The sequence below is a fragment of the Eptatretus burgeri genome, chromosome 24 (genome assembly GCF_056783735.1).
Source record: "Eptatretus burgeri isolate ZD-2024b chromosome 24, Ebu_testis_v1, whole genome shotgun sequence".
Classification (NCBI taxonomy): domain Eukaryota; kingdom Metazoa; phylum Chordata; class Myxini; order Myxiniformes; family Myxinidae; genus Eptatretus; species Eptatretus burgeri.
The window spans coordinates 558,664-582,049 of record NC_140984.1 but is presented as its reverse complement, the minus strand read 5'-3'; the positions used below and the strand labels follow the sequence as shown (position 1 = coordinate 582,049).

The window sequence follows — 23,386 nt, the reverse complement described above, 5'->3', positions numbered from 1 at the left end:
ACTAGTAAATGTTTCACCCCGCTTGAATTAAGCCACTATTGCTGTTAAATAATCCTCTCAGGCCTTAGTTATTTTATAACTTTGTTGACACAGTTCTTCAGCTGAAATGTAGGGTCGGTAGGTCGAAATAGAAATAACTGAGATAGGGAATGAATACTTGTGTAACCAGTTAATTTTGAATTGTACATGTTTTTTGCAGGTATTCCTGACATGAAACCTCCTTCAGCTATATCAGTTTCTAGCTTGATCTCTTCAGTTATGAATAAAAAAGTTCATTTGGAAAAATTATTTCTGCACAATTTGTAATTTATCAAAATGTGCCATTATTGGTAATGGGTGAATTATTTTGCAGGCCACTGATTTATATGATTTAGATTTGCAGAAATCCATGCGATTTATAGAAGAAGAGATTTTATATATTATTTTATTCACAGGGATTACAAAAGACAAAATTCACAATCAAATAAGAAAATGAAGCCCATCCCGAACCCTCACATTAAAACCCAAACCCTAAAACCCTAAACCCAAATCTAACCTTCCATTAAAAGCCAAACCCTTACACCCCAAACCCAACACTAACCCTCACGTTACAACCCAAACCCAAACACCCCAAACCCAAACCCAACCCGAACCTTCACACCCCAAACCCAAACCCAACCCGAACCTTCACACCCCAAACCCAATTCTCATCTCAAGATCATTCATCATTTTTACACTATACATATATATATATATATATATATATATATATATATATATATATATATATATATATATATATATTGTTCCGAATTCGCGCCTGCCGGCATGCGATCGGCTACTCGACTCCAATGGCGGCCACCTCGCCCACCGGAACGGACAATTCTGTCGTGACCCTCTCGGAACAACGCCGGGAGCTAGTTACAGGTGGGGGTTTAACCCCACCACGACCATGCCAATTGCCCACACGCGCAGGATAGGGTTGCTCGCCAAATTCGATCTACCTAAGTACCTGCGCGGATGGTCGACCGGGCGATCGTACCTCGCCGCAGGCCGACTCCGGACACGAACCGCTTAAGCGGTCCGTTCTGTGCTGCAGTGATAACCGAGTGGTGTTATCGTCGGCCTTGACGGTTCCGATTAATTACTGGGCATATTAAGCCCACTACGAACCCTTTATGTGAAGCAAGATGGAGGGTCAATTAAAAGGAAGGAGACGAAGCGAAACGGGCACAGTTCAACATGCAAGCACTTTATTTACACGACACACGGAGAGCACATATATACAGTCAAACAGTCAAAATGCACATACAGCAATTAAAACAAAAGCAACAATGCATAGCTACAACCGAATAAGACGGACACACGGAAACACTTAAACAGTTCTACTTTACAAGACACGGCGCCACAAGATCCATACAAAAACCCCGAAAAGAAAATGGTGACTTCCCTTTGGGCCGTCGAGTCCCTCTCCCACGTCCGTCGGCGTGGTCGCGCCTGGCCGCGACTCCGTGCCCTGGCGTGGTAGGCGAGTCCTCTCTGGCATGCCTCGCGCCAGCACGTGTTGGCCGCTCGACGCCACGGACGGGGTTTCCGGCGCTATGCCAGCGCGGATAGAAGGGGGGGGGGAAACGTAGTTGCTCGAGGTCGCGGTGTGTGGAATGGCAGACGCTCCATCCCGCCAGCGGGGTCTCGCGACCGCCCCACAGAAGACCAAGTCAGCAGCCACCACGAAGAGAAGAGCGAGCCGGAAGAGCGGAAGAGGACGAAGAGAGCAAGAGCACCACCCAAGCGCTCCGCCCGTGTCCGACTTTAATAGCCCGGGGCTCCGCCCTTCACTCCGCCCCCGTTTTCGGCTCCGCCTCCCCTCGAGCTTCTTGGAGAAGCTTCTCAAAGGGGGCGTGCCCTCACGCTTTCCCTTCACCCCGCTCCGTCCGGGGGCCGAGGGAGTCGGTTTTTGGCTTGGAGCCAGAGCATTATTCCCCCAAAAAGAGGCCCCCACCTTTTCTCAGCTTTGACCTTTGACCTGCATCGCTCTTCCGCCACTCCAAAGCGCGGGGAAGTCATACGGGAAAAACAGGCGGGAAAAATCCACGCGCCATCGTTGTGCCTTCTTCTTTCCCTCCTTGCGTTTTCTAGACGGTTTCCGCGTTGGAAACCGTCGTAGTGTGGACCGTGGAGGATGGCGTTCGTCAGCGGGGGTAGTGGCGAAGACGGTGGTGGTTGTGAGGGTAATTGTAGCGTGGTTGGCGTTGTGGCGTAGTTGATGGCGGTTGTTGTTTGCGGGGAGGTTTGTCGTTTAAAATAACAATATAAAAAGAAAAACGGCTATCTCAAAGGATCGCAGCCCGATGAATCACATAAATTCCCTCCAGACAACGCATTTGGGCTAACTACACATGTACTGAAGAGATATCTCACCTTCGGGACCTGAATGGTGGTTTGCGAATTTCCACAGCCATAACAATATATATATATATATATATATATATATATATATATATATATATATATATATATATATATATATATATATATATATATATATATATATATATATGTATATTTTTTAAAAACAACTCAACAAATTATTATTTTTTAAACAGTTTAATTTTTTTGAGCAGTTCAATAATAATAGAGGGTCAATACAGTCTTTCAACTCAACAAAGTTTTTTGTTTTGTTTTCTCCCAGTTCTGTCTAAAGAATGAAGTTTCAGTTGTTTCAAGTTTGAAGAAGTGGAAAGGAGGAGATTATATTGTAAATTTGTCTCAAGAAATCTCAGGTCTTCCCAGCACTTTCTTGATATTGCTGAAAAAGAATAAATAAACAAATACATGACGTGCCTAATGTCGAATTAAATAAAATGCAATTTCATAAATTTTTAATCAACTGAACTTACCACTCATCAAGCACCATCCAACCAAGAACGACATGGATCGAAAGGTTTAGAACTCTTATGGTCTCCAAGATAGAACATGCTTTTCGAGACTCCAAGGTGGGTCTCATATTTTGAGTCATCAAAGTCGAACTCGTTTTGTAGTCATCAAGGGAGAACTCGTTTCGCAGGTCTCTGAACACACATCAGCAAAGGGAAGTGAAAACCACTAAATATCACCGCCATCATAATCTTCATCCTTTTCATGCCTTCCGCCACAATCCTGGAAACACTGTATTCTCTCCAATGCTTTCTGCATCTCAGTTAAAATTTCCTTTTCTTTTTCCTTCAATTTCACGTCTTGATTTTCTTCATCACAAAGTCCCACTGGATTTGAATTAAAGTTTTTCAAAACAATTAATTTAATACAGTAAAAGTTTATTAATGAAAAAAGCTTAATTTACTTCTTTCTCATCAGTAAAGGTGATGTTTCGGCGAGAATCCACTCACCTTGGTCACGACAGATGATGAAGTGAGGAAGTAGGTTGAAAATTTCCACGTGACATCCAACCTGCTTCGATTTAATTACCAACATTCATCGATTTAGTGAATTTTAATGATCATTCTGGTGTACATTAACACTCATTACATGCCGGACTTTCACCAATTGGATGATCTGTTTGGTGCTTGTCTGGCTGAGAGTGCAGCAAAACACTCGCTTGCTCCCAACGCTTCTGAGACACAGACAGAATGGGACACGATGGGGGTGAAGAACATGTAGTTTTCCAAAGTTTGGAATAATTTGTAATGTAAGGCAAAAATCTTGGCAACTTACATTCCAACCAGGATGATGGTTTCATTTGAGAGGGTGGAGGAGAGTTAATGAGCACCTCTTCTGAGGGGTCTTTGGAAAAAAAGAGATAAAATAATAAATACATTGATATTTCATCAGTTTGATGACTTGTTCAGGAAAGGACACAGAAGGGAATGCACTGATGGAACAGGTAATGACGAAAAGGTGAATAATCCAGTCAAGGAGAGTTAAACTTCTTGTGATTTAACCTGCACAGCGATAACCATATCAATAAGTTACCTTCCCACCAAAATTATAATTACAATTATCTCCACAATTAAGAACATTCTTCTTCGGAGAAGGAAGTATTAACAGCAGTGTCTGTAAAAGAACAAGTGTCAATATGTAGTTCAGCTTAACGTTCCGATTTTGGGGTTTGCTGTGTTTGCACCCAGTGTGTTCACCCCAAACTGCCCCAAAGTATTGAAGAGTGCTTACGTGTTGAAGGTCCTGCATGTGGTATGACCCGTCAACACCGTGCTCTTTCTGCTATTGCTGTTGCAGCCCCTCAATATCATGTTCCTTCTGTTGATGTTGCAGCCAGTGATCATAATGAGGGTTCTGCTTTTTTTGCATCCCCTCAACACCATGCTGCTTCTCTTGTTGCTGTTGTTGCTCCTTTCGATCCTGTTGACCCTGAAGTCCTTCAGATCCCACATGACCCTTTAAACTCTGAGAGATCCTTTGACCCCGCAGATCCTTTAGACCTGTTGAGACCCCGTAGACTCACTTAAATCCCTTGTTTTTAGAGCCCATATGACCTTTCCACCCTTTGAACTGCTTCCACCCTTTTAGAACCCTTAAAACACACACCACACAAACATCAAAATCGTATTTTGCAACACAGACGACTCTTTTCAGCAGGTGATGTGCGAACACAACCCACCCAGAGGGTGGGTAAACTGTGCTAGTAACCGCATCTTATGGAAAACTACTTGGAAAAACTAAAATGAAAAAAATGAAATCAAATTCCTGGAAGTTGTGCAACACAAAATTGAGCCTCTCCCCCTCCTTCCTTTCGAACCTGGTGTTCCCTTTCCTCAATTAGAATCGTCATTGGAACAAAGAGATTTGTCGTCTCCATCCACACAATGAGATCCGTCATCATCGTCACAATCACATTCATCGTCTCCATCCTCCAAATCGCATTCATCGTCTCCATCGTCACAATAACATCTGTTGTCATCGTCACAATCACATTCATCGTCTCCATCGTCACAATCACATTCGTCATCTTCTGAATCCAATGTGTCATTGTCATCATCATTATCATCTTCCACATCCTTATCCTCCCCATCAGGCTCATCTTCTCCATTCACTTTCTTGTCCTTTCTGTGAACACACAAGAATAACCAAACTTCGTTTTCGAGAACATTTCTCTGTGGAGCAAAAAATGTTTGAATCAGAGTTTAATTCAGGATTTTATTCCGCGACTGGTGTTACAGCATTCTGAGTTTGCCTTCCACCATTTTGGATCACTGTCATTGCAGAAGACCAGATATATAAACTCCAATAACAATATATTCATCAGTGGAGAGGTCCATCGGGATCATCATTTGCTGTTCTTAATTTGAAAATCAAGAATAAAATGAAGACTTGTGAAGAGCTTTACCGGAGCCGTTTGTTCATCCGTAAATTAATCGTCCAAAGCGATTTGATGAAAAATATCACGATGGAGATGATCCCGACAGCATATTCAAATCTCCCACATAGCAACACGAGCTCTCCAACGTCCATCGGGCCAAAGATGGAACCTTCCCCAAAGATCTGTGGACACGGATATAACAAGTTTAATAAATTAATGTTATTTCAATGAAAACAGGAATCAATTTTCCTTCATAACAATCCATAAATGGGATCCTTTCAAACTGAAGTTGAAACGACATTCTGACCACAGGCCCAGCAAACGTATCGAACATTCCAGAACAGGTGTGGTTTCCTTGTAACAAGAGTTAAGAGTGCATTTATTCACATCGTAATCAAACCGTCAGTATTTCTTGAATCTCACAATCTGCTCCGTTCCTATAACTTCCTTTTCATACTAATCAATGGGATATTTAAACCTTTACCCTCCGTCCATCAGCAACGGTCTTTCTCTCCGTTTCCCACTTACCTGGTAAGACTTCCTTATAGCCCAGACTCCAGGACGCACTTGGAGGTGTGCTGGAAACATATTGTGGCATCCACGGGACTTGAACAGTCCCGCCAACGTAGAATGAGCCGAAACGATGGAGGCGGTTTATTTATTTATAACCCAAAGATGGCGGTTCTAATCGCTCTACCGCAAACGGGACGAGGAAGGTGGCACGAGTCGCTTTTCACTGAGTTGATGACGTTTATTTGTTTTTATTATTAACCAGAAATAACAAGACTCGGCAAGAAGAGGGATCCGGGGCGATTCGACGGGATGGTGTGGGATCGGGCGTGGGGAAAACACAGACAATTCCAATGAATATACAGATCTCAAACCCTCTAAGGCGCCAAGTACACACACACACACACACACACACACACACATACACACACACACACACACACACACACACACACACACACACACACACACACACAAAACGTAGCTACTTCTGGTGGTCAGGCTGGACCGTGGTGTGGACGCAACTGTCCCTGGATCAGCGTCGGATGAGCTGGCCTTGCTCTCGTCAGGGGGGGTGGGGGGTGCAGGAGAAACCGTGGTGCTGTCAACCTCCTGGTCCTGGCCCAAGTCTGCTCACAGCTGCCAGGGAACCAGTTCTGGCGCCAAATTGCGAGCAGGAGAGGGAGGCAGGTCCGCCCGCCGTTCGACCCCGTACTCCGAGTCAGCAGAACCCCAGAGCCAACCAAGGTGAGGCACGAGGCTCAGCAAGGCTCCAAGACACGATGAAGAACACGATCGAATCAGCACAACAACAAGTACGCTTCCCGCGCAACAGCCTTCACACCAAAAAAACACGATCTTTTTGTCCCGATCTTCTTCCTCTTCCTTTTCGACCCCGAACAGAACCTTTTTATCCTCCTGTCCTCGTCACTTCCAATCGAGCCGTTTTATTGGCCCACCGCCGTCGCCTTCCGCCAATCGTGATCACGGGGCGGAGCCATCCGCAGCCCTGTCCTGTGACGTCACGGCCAGCCTCCAGGGACTACTAAAAGGGGTTTACGCAGACACACTTACCCTATCCCGTGTCCCTATCTAATTACGTGACAATTATCATTTCCCCTTGAAGAAATGAACATTTACTAGACAACATATCACCACTGAATTGCTACTTATTACATCGAGATCCTGGTATACTCGAACAGCATGGCATACCTAATTAAACATCCTAATTACCCTTTGAATGCATACCCCCCCTCAAACGTAACAATATCCTCTTGAAATTCTTTGAAAAAACTCAAGAGCACAACAAGATACGACCACATCGTCGCAGCGAATGCGGCAGAATGGTCAAAATGTTCTAAAAGGTAAACAAACAATGCATCCCGACGATGGTCTTTGTGACGCTGCAAGCATCGTTGTCATGGTAACCGCATTTTGGTTCTAAACAAACCCATTTCAGTTTTCCTTGCATCGTCATCCCATGTATTATAACATGTAATTGTATTATGGTTTGTAATATTGGTGTACAGGTTGGCCTGAAAGTCGTTTTACCCCTCCCCAGTAAAGCATTCGTTCTTAAACCCTGAATATACAGGTTTTATTGTGCATCACTGTACTGACAATGTAAATCAATTATTTTATTGGTCAACATGGACCAAAAGTTCATCATAGGCCAAAGGTCAACAACTTAGGTGAGCTTTCTAAAATGCTCAATTTACATCCGATTGACTTGAAATTTGAAGAGGAATTATATTTCAGGTCACTGAATTCAACGAGCCGATTATTTTTGAGGTCAATATGGACCAAAAGTTCAACATAGGCCAAAGCTCAACAACTGAGGTGGTATTTCTAAAATCCTCAAATTTCATCCGATTTAATTGAAATTTGAAGAGAAGTTATATATTTGAGGTCAAATAATTCAACCAGCTAATTATTTTTGAGGAAAACATTTTTTGAGGTCAACAATGTTGACTGAATTTCCAAAATTGTCAATTTTCATCAGATTGACTTGAAATTTTAAGAGAATTTGCACATCAGGTCACTGAATTCAACCACCAATTCCACATTCCACATTGTTACACATCCCACAAGATGACGCCGTGACAGCTTATCACCACCAAAAGAATTGTACATGTCATGAAGATCCACCGAATTCCAAAGATGACCCTTATATCTTGTTCCATTTCCTCGACAACCTGCAAGAAGGCTGTGTCAGCATCGGCAGAGGTGTTTTTCCTTTTGGTGGCGGCTTCTATAGCTCTTGGTGACACGAAGGAATTATCGCAATCAAGATGATATTGTGCATCAGCGGCGTGCAAATCAGAGACTGCCCCTTGGACTCGAAGACGTACGTCGTGAGCGCCGGTCACAAACCGTCAAAATACTTTGCTTAAATGGCATGCGATTCTTCCCTCAATCGGCTGTTCTACATTGTATCACTTTTCTCCATCGCTGGGGATTTCGAGAATCAATCTGTTCACATTGATTGCCGCAGAAGATACAGTGCGTTTCGAAATCGAATTCACCTGAATGAGAACGTCGTGTGTTTTTTTTTGTGGAGGAGCTTCATGCTTGTCTAAGTGTTCATGCCTCTTCATATGGTGTTCGGATGTATCCGTGGATACGCAGCTTTTGTGACACAGAATGGACTGAGAATCAGTTAGTTTCTCATGAAGCAAATCACCTCTACGTGTACTACTTCTGATGATTGTTTCTATTCTCGTTCTACCGGCAGGTAGCAGCTTCTTGGAAGCATTAGAGCAGTTAAAGAAGCAAGATGTACTCTCTTCGGAAGAAGCCATGGCCTACTTTTGGCACCATCACCTGAAAACGGACATAAAGTTTGATTACTTATTTTCTAGGCAAACTCTACGACGCAATGAATGAAAAGGTGAGATGAGCGGAGAAAGTGCGGAAAAAGTACATGAAGCTGGACCATTCAGCGTAATAACATGAACATATTTCAGCACATAGGGTCAACGATCACGATGACGAACACGAGAAATTAACTCAAAATCGGAGAGACAAACTCCGCGAGAAGTTCGCGAAAAGACAACAAAATGGCGGCTCCATGACAGCATGCCTGCAGCCCACCTCTCCTGATGACACCCAGGTGGCAGCACCTGCTCTCTGACTACGTACGACAAGCGCTGATTGCAAATCGTGCGCGACACGGAAAAGGTGAAAAGTACAATCAGAGAAGATTATTTACTTGTATGACAACTCACACCTGCGATCCCCCCCGCCGCCTACGCCCGCACACATTAATATGGGTAAGGTAGAGCAGGAATCATCTTTTTATGATGACGAATGCTTCTACCAGCTGGATTGCGTTTTCCTTGTATTCATTGACACTGAAAACATAGTAGCAGAAATAATTATTATGCTTATATCGGGGTCTGTTATAAAATATTGGCAAAAAAACAGCCTTTTTCGGTGATCGGTGGCCGCCATCTTGAAAGTATGACACAGGTGTTATCTGTACAACTTTAATTTTGTCATTATCGGATTCCTTGACCATGAAAATATAGTAGTAGACACCAAAATTGTGTTTGTCAGTGCATTAGAAGTGAAGATAATTATAGCCCAAAACAGAATTTATCGAAAGTCGGTGGTGACCATTTTGTTTCTTGCCTCCAAAAAAAATTCCTCAAGGATGCGAGTCTAGCACCTGGCTGATTCTGATTCCGGATAGCTCAGAGATGATGAATCAACCCCAAAAACTTCATAATTACGCTAAAGCACGCTTTTCCCTGAAATGACTGTTTGGCATCGATACAAGAAGACCACGAGTGGAGCGAAGCTATCTCGGGTTCCCATCAGACTCCCCGGATTCGTAGGCCGTCGCACACGGATATCTCCGTGACGCGGCAGGTCGCTAACCGACCGTGAACGCCAATAACTCAACCACGTGACTGAGGGTTTTCCGTATAAATTGATTATGTAATTAATCACGTGACCTAATTACCGGGGACACGCCATCAGTACGCCTTGTCTGAACCGGGTCACCTTACCGGGTCAGATGCAGCTGAGCGACACTGCCAGGGACGTGCCGGCTAAAAGAACGGATCGTTGGGAATAAAGTCCCGGCTCGGCTCGGATACGGACTGGAGATGCATTTTCTTAATAATGTATTTGAGAGTAATAAAACAAATAATAAAATATTGAATCTTGATATTAAAACAAATATATTAAACCTGAAATGAAAATTTACTCAAATCTGATAATATGATTCTTTATGTTTAAATATGCATCCATTTGGAATAAACATAATTATATTTTTCCTTTGTATGGAAAGACACCCGTCCATTAAAATTTGTGAACAGGTTGAACTTTGCTGGTAAGTTGAATTCAGTAAGAAGAATTGCCTATCATTTTAAAGCTATCCAAAGGAATTTTTTTATACAAGACACCAACAAGTTGGAATGTGGATTTAAGAAGGTGTCCAGATGTATTCACTAAGCTCATGTCGCTTCAAGATAATATATCTTCCCAGTCTGGGAGAAGCAGACTGACTTTTAACTTATATACGAGAGAAACTTATCTTTAATGTCCAAACTTATCCATGACCGACCGCGCTACCCAGTACGTTTTGGGGGGGACGCTCCACTGAACGATCCCTCCTTGAGAGTCTCCTGCTTGACTACGGTGCCGGCGCAGCGTCTGCGCCGTCAGGTGTGAGGGAGGGCGGTAGGTGGAGCCAGCGGCGAGAAGGCGGAGTCAGCACGCGAGGTCAAAGGTCGAGAGACAGACAGATGGGGGGGGCAGATCCTGACGGCGAATGTCGGGATTCCAGAGAAAGGAAGGCGAAGGTCGAGAGCGAGTGGGCGGAGTGACAAACGGGACTGGCGGAGCAGCAGGCGCATGCAGAGATCTATCCAAGGTCAGACAAAGAGGAAGAGGACGACTCTTCGTGTGAATGTTTATATGAATGTGTATGTGAATGTGTATTCATTCATTCACGTTAACATTCACATTAACATTCACGAAGAATGACGGCTTCGCGATTCGTCCTTTATTGGCCCTGCGGTGCACCCTAACCCTAACAGCTCGCGGCACTGGCGGTCCAGGTTAATCCCCCCGACCCAATTTGTGGTAACGGGCGGTTAACACTGCCATCCCAGATGGTCGAGCGGTCTTCTCCTTATTAGGAGGTGGACACGTTGATTCTCGGAGATTATCACGCGTGTTTGAAGGGCATGGGGCAATAGCCGTGCGACTTGGACACAGAAATGGATGCACAGCACAGGGGGGTTTATACTTGAACCCCATGACAAATACATGGTTGGAGTTACTTAAAATGAACACATTTAATGAAAATAGACAGATATTTAGAAAGGACAACAATTCAGAATGTTATAATACGTGAGATAAACTAAAGTCGAGGCACCTCCACACACAGACTTAAATACAGACAAGGGGAAACAAAATAAAAGAAAATCCTTCCTTTAATCTGGCACTTAGCTTGTTCCGGAGATGGTCTTTCTGGAACTTGGAATCGAGGCGCTTCAATTTGCACGTGTAGACGCGCACAAAATGGTGCCAAGTCACTTCTCTCGCAATGGGACAAAGTACGTCAGACAATTTGTGAGCGGTGTTCAACACCAAGGCTCGGAGACCCCGTGCAGCTGCTTCATGCGTCGATCGTTCTCCCCAACCTGCTATTTGACACACAAGAGGCTCGGGGTCGGCTCCTCACGATCCAACCAAGAGCCAAAGACCAGCATCCTCCTTCACCACGCGAGCCAAATCGCTTCAACACGAATACAAGAATCGTGACGTCTTTTTCATGCATCGAAGGAAAGCCAGCCAGCCGTAAAGCCCTGTTCGTACACGCCATCTCCTATGTTCTTTCTCCACCATGTGCGTCCCTCACTCCGGACTCGTGTGTTCCTTCCCTCAACACTTCTCTGACTGACTGAACTTGTGCGTGCGCTCTCCCGATCTCTCGCCTCTGACTGACATCACCTCGAACCACCGTTTCGTCCACCGGGGTGTGGCTTGCTCGCGCGAAACCCAGGAAGGTGGGGCATCTGCACGCTCGGCACGTTTGGCTACCTTCTCATTTCACGCCCATCAATCATTAGCCTTAGGGGCGTGACTTCGCTTGCCGTCACTCTTGGAAGCGAGGCTTCTGCCTGGTCGGCACGTTTGGCTCGCTTGTAAATATCTGCTGCTCTTCCTCCGCTCCAATCGGTTCTTCTGACCACGTCCTTGTCAAAGTGGACATCTCTCTGGCTATTATCAGAGAACCACCTCACCGCCGTCGAGTCTGGCATTTCACTCAAGTCGACTGGCAGGGTCTCCGAGCAGCCCTCAAACTTATCGACTGGTCTCCTATCGCTACTTTCTCCAACATCAACTCATCCTGGGAATTCTTTCAAAGAAACTTGCTCTCCCTCATGCACAGATTTATCCCCTCTCGTGTTCAGTTGTCCGACCCTTCCTCCCGCCCTTGGTTCACTGAAGCTTGTGGCGAGGCAGTTGTCCTGAAACAACTTGCCTTTGCCTCATGGAAAGCAAACCCAACTGTGGGCAATCTCAGTTCCTTCCACAAAGCTCGGAACAAGTGTGTATCTACCCTCAGGAGAGCTAGAAAACAACATCTTTCTCATCTCAAGTCTGAACTCTCAAACCTCTCTCCCTCCTCAAAATCCTGGTGGCGTTTAATAAAATCTGTTTCTGGTGTATGTTCCCCCTCCAACCCCTCCCTTACCTCAAATGGCCGCACCGCTGATTCCACACGTGATAAAGCTGAATGTCTAAACTCGGTGTTTGCAGCTAAATGTTGTGTCCAAAACCCATCGCTTTCTCTACCCACCTTACCCAGTCACACCAAACTGTCCCTGGACTCTGTGTCCTTTTCTCCTGATAAGGTGGAGAGCTTGCTGTCAAACCTCGACTCAGATTCTGTAACCAGTGCATCTGGCATCAGCCCACATGTCCTAAAAACCTGCTCCTCTGCTCTTGCTCACCCTCTCTCTGTTCTATTCACCCTCTCATTTGCTCAAGGCCATCTGCCATCTGCTTGGAAATCAGCAAACATCACTGCCCTGCACAAAAAGGTGCAAAAACAGATCCCTGCAACTACAGACCAATCAGCCTTCTCCCAATCATCAGCAAGGTTATGGAATCCATCATCGCTTCAGACATCAAATCCTTCCTCTTCTCCAATGGCTTGATTTCTGATCATCAATTTGGTTTCAGACCAGGTCACTCTGCCCTGGATATGCTGCTTCTGCTCTCCCAACAATGGATGGAAGCCCTCATATCAATGCCAGACAGGAAATCCGAACCGTATCCCTGGACATATCACGTGCTTTTGACTTAGTCTGGCACCCTGCCCTGCTCACCAAACTCTTCCTATGGTATCCAAGGCCATCTCCACTCATGGCTCGCAGACTTCCTCTCCTGTCGCAGTCACCGTGTGGCCCAACATGGAGTTCTTTCATCCCCCCCTTCCTGTCCAGGCTGGAGTTCCTCAAGGTAGCGTTCTGGGCCCTGTTCTTTTTCTGGTTTTCTTCAATGATCTCTCCGACTCTCTGGAAAATCCATATAATCAACCGCTGCACCAAGTACACGGTACCGTCCAGTAACAGTAAAATGCAGTGTCGCCCCTCCCTCCGGTAATGCAATGCCATTTACCCGACCACGTGAACCAGGACAGATGACGCGGCCACGACGATACCATATCCCATCCAACCCTGGCACGTCTAGCACCGCGTGTGCACACGGGTATCGTCGTCTTTCATCACCCACCGCTGGTGTAGCCCCCCAAAGTGGCGCCGCTGGCCCCACCAGTCCAAGCCACACAGCAGGAGTGCGCAACTCACGAACCTCGACCCTGCACCCGTTCGAATCTCAGCGTAGCCTAAGCACGTGTCCGGAGGTACCCCCGGCGTTGCCTGGCCAGCAGCTATTGAACGCAACACGCCAACCGCCAATCCCGAAAACCTAATCTCCACCCCAAAGTTCACTTCCTCAGGGTCGTTCCCTGGAGCTATTGGGTATCCCTGGGCCATTGTCCACTCTGCCGCTCCGTGGGTGGACACTACTCTCCAACTGTGGCAACCCTATGTTATCGGTGTACCGGGTGTTTTGAGCGGTTTCTATCTTCATTCGTGGATTGGCACTTGCTGCGATCGTCCCTCCCATATGTCCACGCGTGTCTTGGGCACCATACATTCTGTCTCGTCCCAAAGCATACAAACCTTGCATCGATCCCACCCCGTAGTCCCACTCCCCCAACTCCCCTTGAGTTGTTGACAGGGCCAGCACCTCCTGCATTGAGCGCATGACTCCCGGCCCTGGGTTGGCCTCAACGTCACCATCATCGGTTAATTTCTTAACCCACTCTCCAGCCAAACCTTGGCTGAAGAGGCGACGCTCAGCGTCACCCAGCTGAGACCACCGCATCAATACAGGAGTTATCGAGGCCATCAGATACTGGGGGAATTTATTCGTACTCCGAGCTCATTAACACCGCACCACCCCCCAAGTAGTGACACTTAACACTTCAGCTCACAGTTTCCCCACTTAATTACATCGAGATGTCTCCTACACGTCCACGGACAAAACAACTCTATTCAATACTAAATTTCCGATTAAATTCCAACATCTACCCCCACAATCGCAACGATGTAGTACTGTCGGACCCCGACATTCGCAGTTCTGCTATTCGCGGACCCCGCATATTCGCCGTTCATAAAATTGTGACCTGCTTCTACATTCGCGGACCTGTATCTGCGTATTCACGGTTTTTCATGGGATTTTAGATTTTCCCTTATTCGCGGGTTTTTTCACGACTCGGCATATGAAATAACAAGTATATAAAAGAGGCCTAACCAATAACACTGAAGAAGATCACACAGTGATCACACGTGGATGGATCACTCACCTTCACAAAGTTGTAATCACGTCCTTTACAACTTCTCTTGCCATAATGAACAAAGACAGCATATAGGTGGTAAAATATTGGCGGTCCGTCTGGCTGGTGCAGGTGTGGACGCGGGTCGAACTTTTCCACAAATTGGAAGTTCTGCAGACAAATAATAAAATCATCAGATGTCAAAAGTTCAAACACCATTTCAGCCCAAATCAGAATGTCCTTGGACTCCTTGCGACTTCTTAGCAGGTGTATCAGACATCTCAGAGTAAACCTGGTCACGTAGTGAGCACCTTTTGGAATCGTACTTGATGAGGTCTTTGATCGGAAACAAAAGTCACATCTGATTGTGCGAGTGTCATGGTGTGTTGGTGTTCTCGATAAGGACTAAAGTACCTTTGAGCTCTTTCCCCAGTGAAACAGCAGGATTGCTTTCGTATGAGAATGAGGACATTCGTGGGTTCATGAATAGTGCTGGCCATTGCGACTGGTCTCTTCGAGTTACACCTGGAAATCATCACCAGAACCCCATTAAACATGATTGTGAGATTTAGAGAAACATCACTGAAGGCTCAAGTCAGGTGTTAATCAATCCTCGGGATAGTTTTTTTTTTGAAGACAGGTGGTGTTGAGAAATGTTTCCAATGTCTTGAAGATCCTTCCTTGCACAATCCACACCAACCGTGTGGCGAACCCCAAAGATTTCTTTGTAAGTGCGTGTTTGCGTGGCTTGTCCGTGTGATAGAGGGGAAAAGGTCAGAGATTAAGGGATGACACACGGGATGAAAAAGACCTCCCTATGAGAGTACCCCACAACGCTGTTCATCCCATTTACCCACTCGACATGAGGCGAGGACTGAACTATACGAATACTAATGAAGTAACTGCCTTGGGATGACTCGCTGTATGTTGTGTGCCATTGCTTTCGAGGCATGCGGTTTCACAGAACCGCAACAAGTATGCATTACCGAACAAGGATGAGGTGAACGTCGACCGAGGTGACTTACCGTCTGTGTAATCAATGGTGCCACAATTAAAACAGGGACATAAAATAACAAACTGGGAAATGTGGGCAAAGCGCACGTCACGAACAAATCCTCTGATCTACATCAACGATTTGAATCCATTTACCAAAGGACGAGTCCGAAGCCACGAAGACGACGTTGAAAGAACAAAGAAATGTGCTCCACAACACACAACCGCCCCTTGACAATCGCTTCAAGCGAAATGAACATAACTGCTCCGCGACACAATGTTATTGTCACCATGGTAACAATCACCCGACTGTTCTCTTGTTTTATCTCTCCCACGATTTTAACTCCATTTTTTGATGTTCCACTTTACTCCAAATCGTACACTAATTAATTTGCAAAACACGGCTCGCAACAAAACAACCAAAAACTATTATCGACGTCGACAAATGGTTCTGATGCTAACGACACTACCCAGGCACTACATACTGATCCTGAATACACGTGTCTGCGGCTTGATCATTCTTTACCGAGTATATTGATGAGAGATTTACTTTGAAATTTTAAAGAAACGTGCCCTTTACCTTATCATTGATTTCATCGTATTTATTTCGTTTTCTCCGTTGTAAAATTAAAAATAAACGAGATGCGAAAAATATTTACTTGCGTTTTGCTGGAAACAAATCTTTTCTTTGTTTATGGGCTTGCAGGATGGTTAAGAGGTGTGCACACTCGCCTCTCCGGTGTGTGGTGTCTCGCCCTATTGCTCTAATGGTACATTACATGAGATCACGTGCTGTGCGGATCAATTCGTCATCACGTGGGCTGGGGGAGGAGGACGGAAAGCCTTGTGGCTCCTATTTTTACGTGCATGATTTGTACATCTGTTCAGATAATGATTGGGCGTGGTTTAAAAACCAGAAACATCCAATCAACTCCCAGTATTTTTCACGTCCCTCGAGCAATTTTGTTGAAGAATAAGGCGAATCCGTGCTCTCGTGGTGGTTCTTTAGCCGCAAAACATGGACCGTGGCTTTAATCAGCCACCAGTTCTTCACAGTTTGTCTCTCCCCCGACCCCGGGACGATCGTCGGAGTTCTTCCTCACTACCCGTGAGATACTCGCGTGGACCGAACAAAATTTTGGCCTTCTCGTGTACTGCATTTTATTCCGCTACTGGCGTTACAGCATTCTGAGTTTGCCTTCCGCCATTTTGGATCACTGTCATTGTAGAAGATTCGCTTTAAACGCAGTGCGCGTATCAGCCCCCGGGGTATCGGTATTTTCTTCACCCTTGCCGTGTGGATTAAACCCCGATCGTGTCAGCCCCCCGGGGTATTCATATTTTCCTGCTGAAACTCAACACCTCGGGAATTTTTCTCGCGTTTCGATGTGTTCAACGTTCGTGGAGCGTATCTCGGACCACGGGACTACCTGCATTCGTCTCGCCACGATTCGACCACCTGCGAGTCAAAATTATTGTTACGTTTGAGCGGGGGGGGGGTATGCATTCAAAGGGTAATTAGGATGTTTAATTAGGTATGCCATGCTGTTCGAGTTTACCAGGATCTCGATGTAATAAGTTGCAATTCAGTGGTGATAAGTTGTCTAGTAAATGTCCATTTCTTCAAGGGGGAAATGATAATTGTCACGTAATTAGATAGGGATACGGGATAGGGTAAGTGTGTCTGCGTAAACCCCTTTTAGTATTCCCTGGAGGCTTGCCGTGACGTCACAGGACAGTGCTGCGGATGGCTCCGCCCCGTGATCACGATTGGCGGAAGGCGACGGCGCAGGGCCAATAAAACGGCTCGATTGGAAGTGATGAGGACGGGAGGATAAAAAGGCTCTGTTCGGGGAAAAGGTGAAGAGGAAGAAGATCGGGACAGAAAGACCGTTTTTTTGGGGTGGAGGTTGTTGTGCTGAGAGCGTGCTTTTTGTTGGGCTGTTTTCGATCCTGGTTTTCACCGTGTCTCGAGGCCTTACTGAGCCTCGTGCCTCACCTTGGTTGGCGGCGGGGGTACGGGGTCGAACGATGGGCGGACCTGCCTCCCTCTCCTGCTCGCAACTTGGCGCCAGAGCTGGTTCCCTGGCGGCTGTGAGCGGACTTGGGCCAGGACCAGGAGGTCGATAGCACCATGGTGTCTCCTGCCCCCCTGACGAGAGCAAGGCCAGCTTGTCCGACACCAATCCAGGGACTGTTGCGTCCACACCACGGTCCAGCCTGACCACCAGGAATAGCTACGTTGTGTGTGTGTGTGTGTGTGTGTGTGTGTGTGTGTGTGTGTGTGTGTGTGTGTGTGTGTGTGTGTGTGTGTGTGTGTGTGTACCTGGCGCCTTAGTGGGTTTGAGATTTGTATATTCATTGGAATTGTCTGTGTTTTCCCCACGCCCGATCCCACACAATCCCGTCGAATCGCCCCGGATCCCTCTTCTTGCTGAGTCTTGTTATTTCTGGTTAGAGGAATAAACGTTATCAACTCAGTGAAAAGCGACTCGTGCCACCTTCCTCGTCCCGTTTGCGGTAGAGCGATTAGAACCGCCATCTTTGGGTTATAAATAAATAAACCGCCTCCATCGTTTCGGCTCATTCTACGTTGGCGGGACTGTTCAAGTCCCGTGGACGTCACATTATTAATTAGTTTTGATGCACCCACCCTTCACAGCAATGGACATTCTCTCCCAGCAGGAACTGGTTTCATAAACTGACCTGGGGATTCCTCTACACCTGAAACATTCTGTTGAAGGGCAGGGTCATGGGTCAAGGTTGTGGCCTCTCTGAGCACACAATAGTTATTGTGACGTCAGAGCACACCTCTAGTACCCCTCCACAGGTTTTTGTGTTTTATCGTTTACTCTGGTTCACCTGCCCCCAGTGGACGGCACAAAGAGTAAAATTAAATCGAAAAATATTTCATGAAAAACTCAAATCTCAACCGGGATAACGAGGGGAACATCCCTCATTGGCTCGTGTCTGTTTGACTCGTACTGGCAAGTCAAGCTCTTCACTGAAGGAGAAGCATCAACTTATTTTGGCAGCAGCTGTTTGTTGAGCTGCAACTTCAAATGGGGTTGCATGTACTGTTGTCCCACGAGGGACTTGCATGAGAGGAAGCTTTGAGCTGGTGAACCGTTCCTCGTACAAATACTTTGTTCGCCTTTTCACATCATCTTGCATCAGGGTAGGTTGTGACTCTGGAACTGGTGGTGTTGGGATGATGGTGGCTGAGAAGTTGGTGGAGAAGGTGTTGGAGGTTAGGATGGTGAATACAAGAGTGGTAGTCTTAAAGGAGGAATACTTAGTGGCTAAACGTGGGGCAAGAAGGGAAGTTTACAAGGCTAAAAAATGAGTACAGGATTCACTTTCAGATGTGTTGAATTATGCAGATAGTAGAGGGGAGACATTTAGGATCACAAAGCAAATGATCAGTCGAAATAAGGATCTCATCGGAGAACAATGGGTGAAGGATGATATGGGAAATTGACCGGTTGACTCTGGGAAGATTAGAAATGCTTGAAGGAGTTACTATGAGCACCTGCTAAATGAGGAGTTCCCTTGGAACAGGGATATTCTGGAGGCAGTGGAGCCGGTGCAGGGCCCACCACCCCTGTGAGATACAGAATGAATGGGTGAAGAAAGCCATCGATGAAATGAAGGATGGTAAAGTGGTGAACAGCACTGGTATTGTGCTGGAGATGCTGATTACAGGGCCGTCTTGACAGCATTGTAGGAAGTCAGACCTACTTGATTAGTGTAATAACACAATTCATAGTAGAAAATCACGAGACATCAGTCACTCTTTCTTCTTCAAAGTGTCTTCTCCTTCGAAGTGTTGTCATTAAACGTTAAAACACCAACACACAACCTCGCACCAATTTGGCAATTAAAATCCAAAGCTGCAAATCAGATGAACAACATTGTAACAATGCAATATTATTGCGTAAACAATACAATATTATTGCAGATTAACAACATGAAAAGAAATGACATTTGTCAGATAGTTATGCACAAATTATTTATATTAGAAATATAATTTGAAAAGGGATTTGAATCCCAGTCCTTTCCAGCGAGAGGTCGAGTAATTATATCCACTCTACCGAGAGATTTCTCATGAACAATATGGCAGCATGGGGCCCCTCGAATCGTGGGACCCCTGGGCAACTGCCCGGTGTGCCCATGCCTTAAGACGGCCCAGATGCTGAAGGCATCTGATGATATTGCAGTGAATTTAATCACAAAATTGGTAAATGCAATTTTGAGGGAGACATCTGTCCCAGATGACTTGTTAAAGAGTATTTTGGTGAATATTTAAAAAGGGAAGGGTGATGCGTTCGTTCGTTCAGAGCAACTCTTGGGGTCTGAAGTTGCTGGACCATGGAATGAAAGTGGGAGAGAGAGGCATGGATAAATCGATGACAAAGTGTTAATATACACTTCACCTCTTCTGCAGCCAGCAGTTGCAGGATTTACACAATATTGAATTGCTACCTGCACCTTTTATATAGACAGCACAGGGTCACCTCCCTCTTTTTTCCACACTTCCTTCTCACACAGCACGAATCAGTACTTTCGTTTTCCCTTCCACCGGCTTCCACCAGTCTTCCACACTGTCGGCTGTCAGCACCAGGTCATCAGCATGCAGGAGTTCCCATGGTGAGCCTCCTCTAAATTCCTGTGGTAGCCTCAAGAACCATGATGAACAGGATTGGGCTCAAGACTGACCCCTGATGAACACCCACTTTCACTTCAAAATCCTCACTCTGCACTCCATTTACCCTCACAAAGGTGTTTGGGTCATCATACGTTGCCATGACTATCCTAACTAACCAATCCTCTACACGTAACTTCCTCATGGACCATTGCACCACTTCCTGAGGCACCCCATTGAACGCCTTCTCCAAATCCACAAATATATTGTGACGTCCACGGGACTTGAACAGTCCCGCCAACGTAGAATGAGCCGAAACGATGGAGGCGATTTATTTATTTATAACCCAAACATGGCGGTTCTAATCGCTCTACCGCAAACGGGACGAGGAAGGTGGCACGAGTCACTTTTCACTGAGTTGATGATGTTTATTCGTTTTTATTATTACCAGAAATAACAAGTCTCGGCGAGAAGAGGGATCCGGGGCGATTCGACGGGATGGTGTGGGATCGGGCGTGGGGTAAAAACACAGAAAATTCCAATGAATATAGAGATCTCAAACCTTCTAAGGCGCCAAGCACACACACACACACACGCACACACACAAAACGTAGCTATTTCTGGTGGTCAGGCTGGACCGTGGTGTGGACGCAACTGTCCCTGGATCGGTGTCGGACGAGCTGGCCTTGCTCTCGTCAGGGGGGGGGGCAGGAGAAACCGTGATGCTGTCGACCTCCTGGTCTTGGCCCAAGTCCGCTCACAGCCGCCAGGGAACCAGTTCTGGCGCCAAGTTGCGAGCAGGAGAGGGAGGCAGGTCCGCCCGCCGTTCGACCCCGTACTCCGAGCCAGCAGAACCCCAGAGCCAACCAAGGTGAGGCACGAGGCTCAGCAAGGCTCCAAGACACGATCAAGAACACGATCGAATCAGCACAACAACAAGGATGCTCTTCGCGCAGCAGCCTCTACACCAAAAAAACACGATCTTTTGGTTGTGATCTTCTTCCTCTTCCTTTTCGACCCCGAACAGAACCTTTTTATCCTCCTGTCCTCGTCACTTCCAATCGAGCCGTTTATTGGCCCACCGCCGTCGCCTTCTGCCAATCGTGATCACGGGGCGGAGCCATCCGTTGCACTGTCCTGTGACGTCACGGCCAGTCTCCAGAGAATACCAAAAGGGGTTTACGCAGACACACTTACCCTATCCCGTGTCCCTATCTAATTACGTGACATTTATCATTTCCCTCTTGAAGAAATGAACATTTACTAGACAACTTATCACCACTGAATTGCTACTTATTACATCGAGATCCTGGTACACTCGAACAGCATGGCATACCTAATTAAACATCTTAATTACCCTTTGAATGCATACCCCCCCCTCAAACGTAACAATATAATACAGTTGTTTGTTCTTCCCCAGATATTATTCCTGTAATTGCCTAACTATAAAAATTGCCTCGATCGTGCCCCTTCCTGGCGTGGACCATTGTAATATACAGATTTGGAATACCTAGCAATACCTCATGTGATCAAGGGACACATTTCACAGGGCAGGGAGTAAAAGAGTTGTGCAAGGTGTTGCAAATAAAACAACATTTCTCTTGTCCATATCACCCACAATTTGCAGGAACTGTAAAAAGATGTAATGGTATCCTGAAAAACGAGTTTGCCAAGATTTGTGAACAAGCTAACATTAAATGGCCGAATGCTATACCATGAGCACGAATTGCTATGCGATCAACACCGAGCAGCAGAACAGGTCTTTCTCCAACTTAAATCTTGATGGGTCGGCCAATGAGAGTGCCATCCTCAGCCCCCTTAACGATGAAGCAAATGGATATTCATCAGATGAACGATACGATGCTTGCATTCTGTGTTGCATTAACATGTGTTGTGAAAGCATTTCGTTCACAGGTAAAAGAAGCATTACCTGGACCAGCTGCCAATGAGTGCCATAGCTTCGTCCCTGGAGACTTCGTCGATATCAAGTCCCATAAACGAAAAAAACCCCGCATTCCAGCCAAGGTGGAATGGACTCTACCGGGTGCTACTGATAACACACACTGCGGTGAAATGCCAGGGTCGACCAACATGGATCCACTTCAGCCACTGCAAGAGAGCCAGCGGAGTGGATGGCCAAAACGAAAAGACTTGAACTGTTCGTACTCTCTTTCATGGCTAATGGTAACCCTCTCATGTACCTTCATTGTTTTTGTGATAATCAACTTGAAGGGGGCTAAAAGTGCTGTGCCACCAGCTGATTTAACTCGATCTTGTGGTATAAATGTTAACTTACCAAACAAAGAAGCTTGCATACTTGCTAAAAATGGGAGTAACACCAACCAAAGCACACACCACCAACACGTTAACCACTTGCAATCGCGGATAAGATGAAGTATACCATTGCACAAACACATGAGGAAACATCCACTGAACACTGTTAGCAATATCTTCATACCATGCTAACAGTATGAACAAGAGTAAGTGTTGGGATTGTTCACAACTTCCTCACTCATCCAAGCATGGGTTGCCCCTATTGGCAGTCCCACTGCAAGGGGAAGACATATGTGGATTATTGGAACATAGACAGAGTAACCCAAGTTTGAGTGAAGAAAACACCAGGTGTAATTAAGGAAAAAAAGGGAAATGGAAAAAAGGGGGATACAGGTGTACTGATGACAAGGAATGGTACTTTCCTAAGTATAAAAGAAATACAGTCCAATTGACAAATATGTAAGAATTGAAGGTACACCCACCACATTTTGAAGTTATGAACAGAGAAATAGGGATGGTTTGTCTCCTTCGTCGGAAAAGTGATGGACGTGACTTAGGTAACTCAACATGTAAACATGTTGCTGAACAATGGTGGCAATTAAAGGACTGACCACCGGGGTGAAGATAGATATGGGAGTAGATTACCTCACCGAACCCCAGCCAGCCTTAAATAATACCGACTTCATATGTGGACACAGGGATATCCATGGTTACCATTTGGATGGGCAGGGTCTTGCTATGTAGGATATGAAGACAGCTAAATACCATAACAAGGGATGGAAATGAAGGGTCTCAGCTGAAGGGT

The 23,386-nt window shown here is 45.8% G+C and overlaps 1 protein-coding gene and 1 long non-coding RNA gene across 4 annotated transcripts in view; one reads left to right on the top strand and one right to left on the bottom strand.

The window, feature by feature from the left end:
• The window catches only part of LOC147007830 (CCR4-NOT transcription complex subunit 9-like), a 158,577-nt gene that overhangs the window by 99,297 nt on the left and 35,894 nt on the right, over positions 1 to 23,386 (top strand). The window lies entirely within an intron of this gene.
• Positions 2,603 to 4,332, bottom strand: LOC147007832 (uncharacterized). Of its 3 annotated transcripts, none has more exons than XR_015053863.1 (4): positions 4,147 to 4,332; positions 3,366 to 3,759; positions 2,880 to 3,050; positions 2,603 to 2,788 (listed from the first exon to the last, which is right to left on the bottom strand). It is a non-coding gene; the product is annotated as an uncharacterized LOC147007832 (long non-coding RNA). The 3 variants fall into 3 exon arrangements; XR_015053864.1 differs by having other exon boundaries at positions 3,366 to 3,589; positions 3,691 to 4,220; XR_015053862.1 differs by having other exon boundaries at positions 3,366 to 4,220.